Genomic DNA, 6860 nt, shown 5'->3' with positions numbered 1-6860 from the left:
TATTGGTTACTTCTGTTGGAAAGGTGTGAGTTTGCAATTTCCTTACTGGTCCAGAAATGCCGATTGACTTGCTTGTGGTCATATCATTAGGCAGTGGCAGAAGTTCATTGATTAACTTAACACTTTTAATCATTGCTTCATCCCACAAATTTCCTATTAAAAATAAGTCACTGGATTTCTGTGGAGATATGTTTGTACTCAGTAATGGGTAGAGTGTATATCCTGAGTTTCCCATTCTCCCAAATTCAGAACCTTGGCTTGATTGTGGCAATCATTTCACAGTGCATATGCCTGTCAAATCATCACATTACATCTTAAATATATACAATTTTGAATTTGTCGATTGTATCTCAGTAAAGCTGAGGGGACAAAAACCCTAGGGGACCTGTTTATTGTCAACAATTCAAATTCACGCTTTACCTAAACTTCATTAACTGTGTAGCTTGGCCAGAATGTCTATTGATCATATTTCTTTGACTCAATTTCCTCTTCTCATTCACTAAATTAGTAACATAGAAAGGCCTTAAACAGGGCCTGCAACCTAAGTATTCACTGATGACAGTAATCAGGGCTGGGACTAAGTGAAGGTGCAAAATGACCGTGACAGTGAGTGCCTCCCTGTAGTTCTCGCCATTATGATGATGATGATGATGATGATGATGATGATGATGATGATGCAGCTGGTACCTACATGGCCTTTGCCTTAGTCCCTTTGGGCTGCTATACAAAGGTACCATAGACTGAGTGGCTTATAAACACAGAAATTTATTTCTCATGGTTCTGGAGGATGGAAGTCCAAGATTAGGGTGCCAGCATGGCTAGGTTCCAGTGAGGACCATCTGGTTTGCCGATGGCTGCCTTCTTGTTGTATCCTCTCCTGGCAGAGAGCAGAGAAGGAGAGCTAGCTTTCTTCCCCTTCTTATGTGGACTCTAATCCCATCAAGGAGGCTCCACTTTCATGACCTAATCATCCCCCAAAGACCACACCTCCTAACACCATCACAGGGGGTTAGGATTTAACATAGGAATTTTGGGTGGGTGGAGGAGAACACAAACTTGCAGCCATAACAGCATTATTCGGAGTGTTAATGACATTGTGTCCCAAGTGGCGGGGGAAACACTCTGAGGAGCCCCTGGACAGCCTGATTCCATCATCTCTGTGTTCACCTTCTGGGATTTCGCCCTAAGGGCTTCCTTCCTATCTTAACATTTTCCCAAGAATTAGCTGAGACGATGTTCTAACAAGGACTCCTAGGAAGAAAAACAGTGCAAGAGACTTGGATAGATAGGCTTTTAATTGAGAGGAGAGGGGACAAAAAAGGGTAGACTGCAGGGTCCTGCACACAAGCTTCTCAGACTCCTGACATTTGGCTGAGCACAGCCTTGCTAACCTTACCTGTCTGACAAGTGAGCTGGGAATCCCATGACCCCGAGTGCAGATCCTTCCATGTTAAGAAATGCACATCTGCCTATAGGCTTCTAACTACATAGTCTAACAAAGGCAAGGAACAATGGTGGTAATTAACAGGGCCATAAAATGTAATACCCCCGCTCCTTCCAACCTCCAACCAAACAGGGTCAGAAGGCACTTGCAATTCCAGATACTAAATAAAAATAGAAACAAGCTCCTGATTGTGAATGCTCCTGGATCAGGCAACACAGTGGAGTCCTGCTCTTGGCTCACTGTTAATTTTTTGCTAAAGCTCGTGGACTGCCCTGCCGGTCACAACTGTGTCTGTGAGAGCCACGCAAGTGGTGCAGGAAAAGAACCTCAGAACCGGGAATTCCTTCCCACCAGGTGGCCTCAGTACCTACAGTTCCTGTGCGAGTTTCTCCTCTGGGTTAAGGCAGCGGAAATCCTTAAAGTACAATTCTGCTAAGGGAGTGGATTTAAGCTTTTATCTGCCACTTTAACCTTAGTCTAAAAGTACATTACATGGACTTTGTGGAAGGTGAGTTTTGATGGGGGTGAGTAGTATGCACTTACTTGCCAAGACACAATATTGCAGAGGGTAGGAACATTCCTTCTCATATATATATGAAATGTGTATAATTATATATATAGTAACATAAAGATACATATATAACATAGATAGAGAATAGATAACAAGTCTATGATCAGAAAGCGTAGCTGCATGGCCAATGAATTCTGAAGACTGGAAGTATTTGCCCAGCATTTATTTGGCTTAGGTTACCAGGCAGCAACAAAGCCCCTCTGTTGGCCCTTGCAGTTATGAAGAGGTTTAGTGCGTGAGATGCCTTCCCCAGAGCTGGATCCTAAGGGCATGTTCAAACCTCGGCGGAGGGGCAGACTTGAGGCCGATGTTGACAGTCAGTCGCAGACCGAATCACTGGAAAATAAGTCCTAGTTCAGGAAGAGACCAAAGTCACGTGAAGAGCTGAGTGTCACGCCACATGTTTGCAGGCAGCTGGGTGAAACTTGGCACGGAAGCGGTCTCTGAGTCTCCTATGAATTTGAGGGCCTAGAAACAAACCCGGAGAACCAGGGAGTTGAAATTTCTATTTTCACAGGAGACAGAGTGGGGTTCAAACCCTCACTCCTTGCTTTCCTCGGTGTACTAGTAGGCTATTTAGGTGATATTTACTATCTCGTTGATAGGGGGTTGGGATCCGGGGCAGTTCCAAGGCTAGTAAGGCAGATCAGCTGATTCCATCAGGTACTCAGTTCTGTCTTGTTGCTCCTGCCATCATCAGGTGTGCCCGCTTTTCCTCAGACACATTCTCTTATGGTAGCAAGATGGCTGCCATAGCTCCAGGTATTACATTCTCTCATGGTTATAGCTGAAAGGAAAAACAGTGGAGAGGTGCAGATTCTTCTCATGTACTTCTTTCTATGAGGCAGGGAAACTGATCTCAGAAGCCCCTTGAACACTTCTTGAGTATCACTGGCCTGGATGGGTCACATGCCCATGCCCTAGCTGTGACATTTTTAGCCTACAGGATGGGTGGTGGACTCTATCAGCAGTGACGAAGTGAGGGTAACATGATCAGATATGCAACTAAATGTCTGAAATACAGAACAAGAATCTTAATATCTCTATCCTCAGTTTCTTTATCCATAAATTGGTATCTCAGAACTATGTTCTGCTACACACTGAATGTGTTCCCCCAGAATTCATATGTTGAATCTTAATCCCCATTGTGATGGTAGGAATAGGTGGGGGCCTTTGGGAGGTGATTAGGTCGTGAGGACAGAGCCCTCAGGAGTGGTATTTGTGCCCTTACAGAAGAGGCGCCAGAGAGCTCCCTGCTCCTTCCACCGTGTGAGGGCACGGAGAGATGTTAGCTGTCTGCAGCTTGGAAGAGGGTCGTCACCGGAACCTGACCATGCTGGTGCCCTGCTCACAGACTTCTAGCTTCCAGAACTGAGAAATAAATTTCTGTTGTTTATAAGATACCCAGACAGTGGTATTCTGTTATAGCAGCTTAAGCTATGTTCTTAGCAGGATGCCTAGCACACAAGATGAACTCAATAAAACTGTGTTCTTTCCCTTCCAGCATTCAAAGCTCAAGAATTTCAGGAACCTATTGTCCCAACAGTCATGTGTTGTGGGGTTATGGGGGCCAGACAGGACAACTGATGGGGGCAAGTGAACTTGACTTAGATAGGGTTGACCCCTTTCTACTAGACCTCACATAGGAGCCTGATGGGTCAGTGATGAGGAAGAGGGAGGGGAAGAGGGTAAACTCCATAAGGGAAAACCCCCCAGCTTTTAAATGCTTCCTATACAAAAGCAAAGCACTTCAGAGTGTGCCTATTTTCAAGATATATTTCATGATCCCACATAGGAAGTTGATGACCCATCCCAACTTCCCTTACATGAGTGTCATTTCAAGTAGTGTTGTTATAAAACAGAGAAGCATCAGGCACTTTTTCATGAGGATGTGACTAGGGTTAACCTTCCCCATGCTCAACAGCATGATACAAACGTGGACACTTGTACCTCCATGTATGGTCATCATGGCAGGAAGGTTATAGGGACCATTGATGTGGCACCCTGAGAATCCACAAGTGGCAGAGACAATTGTGATACTCAAAGGGAAATGGACACTGTGCAAAGAAGGAAAGAAAGAGGAAATGTCATTTTGGAAACCATAATGAAAGTATTGATCCAGGTAGTCATGATCAACATGTTAAAAATCATTAGGCAGATGGTTGAAGGATGATTGAACATCCCCATAGTGCCAGGACAACAGCACATAGTCACGCGCTCAGGTACAAGGTGAACACTTTTCAGTACAATGTGATATGAGACTATCATCACACTAATCCAGGGGTCAGGCTGAGCATTCCAATGGTGTGCTAAGATATTATGTCTTCTGATGTGACACAACTTGAATCCATCAAGTCTTTAGACTGAATTTCCAGCGTACGAGAACAGCTAAACAACACTGCAAGGGAAAAACAAATCCAAATCCAGAAGGTAGAACATTCTTCAGGATGTTTGGGGCCACCTATTTCATAAGTCAGAGGAGGGCAGTGAACTAGGTTAAAAGACACTGAAGGTAAAAAATTAAAAGATGCAATGTCATCACTGTCCTGGGTTGGATATTAGTTTGAACAAACCAGCTAAAGGACAGTTTGGGGTCAGTTGGGAAAATATGACTATTGTGTGGGTATTAGTAGAGATAATGTAGAGATTGTTGATTGACAAATAGATCATAAAAAAGTATATGATCTCATTTCAGTTGAACCCACACACATAGGTACATATATGTGTAGAAAATGACCCAGAATGACATGTACTAGGTCTTCACAGTGGAAATCTCTGTATGGTAAGAATGTGATGTTTTTATTTTTTAAGTTTTACTTGTTTGCATTTTATCATATGTCCTGTTTCTGCAATAACAGGTTATTTTAAAAAGACTTTTAAAAGTTATTAAACCTAACACACAAAGAAGGGAGAGAATGGAAAAGCACAAACTGTTTGATTCTCAATTTTGCTGAAATCCAGTTTGATCTAGAGAAATAGCTATGAAGAATAGGTGTATTGTTTATTCTCACTCCCCTTTTCATCTCAGGAGCAATTGTTAAAGCTGCTGGAAGTGGCTGCCTTAAACATTTTTTTTGTGACTGTCACACAATTGTAATCAATCTGGCTACTTCCACCCAGCAAAGGCATTTTCACAGTAGGGTTCCTGGAACATATTTTTAAGCCTAAGAACTTCCCGTACAAAGTATATTGAATGCTTTTGCTTTTTAATAGTTGGAATGAACAGCCTTTCCTGATCCTAGCCCAAGAAAAACTGAGACACAGAGCAAGGATGTGATTTCTCCAGATAGCCAGTGAGAAGCCAGGGAGACGGGTCTCCTGATTTCCTTCCCTGAGTTCATTCATTCATTCATTCATCACATATTTATTTATCATTTATTGTATGTGGGTACTAGGGGTGCAGGTGCTATTTCTGCCCACAGTCCTGACCCCCTCTTAGAGGAGTGCTTTCTTTCTCTAGGAAGGATGTCCTCTGAGTTCAAGAGACCCCTGTCTTTTGGTAATGAACTAAAAATCCAAATGTGCTTATATGAGTTTTCATAGGATAGATGTGAGATTCTTAGTTCAACATCAAAGTTCAATTACAGGGGCAAAAGTATGCCATCCACATCTTTGCTGGGAGAGGCAATAATCCAATGGCTACATGTGGGGAAAATGAAAGAGAAAGAATTCTATGGAGAGTCAGGGCTTCTGTCTGAACTGCAGTGCATCCTAAGGAAAATGTCCTTTACTGCATTCTCTGACACTCAAACAGCCCTCTTGAAAGATGTAGGGCCTCACTCTTTCACTGATTAATCATTTTGCAAGTACTTTTTAAATGAATGTTGTAGGCAGAAACCACAAGTCAGGTGTGGCTGGAATGGGAAAGGCTGGGCTCAGCATTTCACTTTTAATCCTTTCTATTTTCCATAGCAGAGAACCATCCCCAGAGGGACAGAGCTGGACCTGGAAATAGATTGTTCCAATAAATAGCATCAATTATTTGAGCAGCACAGGCAGGGCTATGTTCCTCTGGAACACTATTTTATAGCTCTGTGAAAGTGCATTCTTGTAGAGCCTCAAATATGAGATAAATATCCATGAGTTCATATGGATATGAGTAAATGATTAAATAAATTAATAAATGGGGCAGAAGAGACAAATCTCCTATGCAGAAGGATTCCAAATAGTTTCCGTAGATGCCCCACCCTCAGTGAGGTGAAGCAAAACACCCCATTCCTTAACTGTGGGCTGTGCACAGTGAATTTCTTCCTAAGAGTACTGTATAGAAAGCGAGAGGGACAAGAGAATAACCGTACAATGGAGAAAACTGCCAAATACTACTTTAGCCAATTGATCAAGGTCAACATCAATAGCTATATGTCATGTTAATTGCATATACCCTTGATACAATGTGATGAAAAATGCTACTTTACCCCTCTGATCCTCCTCCAAGAAAAAAAAAAAAATCCACAATCCTAGTTGAATCATGAGAAAAGCATCAGACAAATCCCAGTGCGGGGACATCCTACAATATACCGGACTAGTACTCAAGACTATCAAGGTCATCAAAACAAGGAAAGTCTGAGAAATTGTCACAGCCAGGAGGAGCCTAAGAAGATATAATGACTAAATATAATGTGGTATCCTAGATGAGATCCTGGAATAGGAAAAGGACATTAGGTAAAAACTGAGAAAGTCTGAAATACTTTGACTTTAGTTAATAAAGTATCAGTGATAGTTTATTAATTGTAACGAATGTAACCATCCTAAGGTAAGAGGTTAGTAGAGGAAACTATGTGGGGTGGGTATATGAGAACTTTGTATTATTTTCTCAGTTTTTTTTTGTAAATATAAAATTACTCT

This window comes from Mirounga leonina, unplaced genomic scaffold, assembly GCF_011800145.1.
Source record: "Mirounga leonina isolate KUSES-001 unplaced genomic scaffold, KU_Mleo_1.0 Mir_108, whole genome shotgun sequence".
Classification (NCBI taxonomy): domain Eukaryota; kingdom Metazoa; phylum Chordata; class Mammalia; order Carnivora; family Phocidae; genus Mirounga; species Mirounga leonina.
This window is presented reverse-complemented; position numbering follows the sequence as displayed.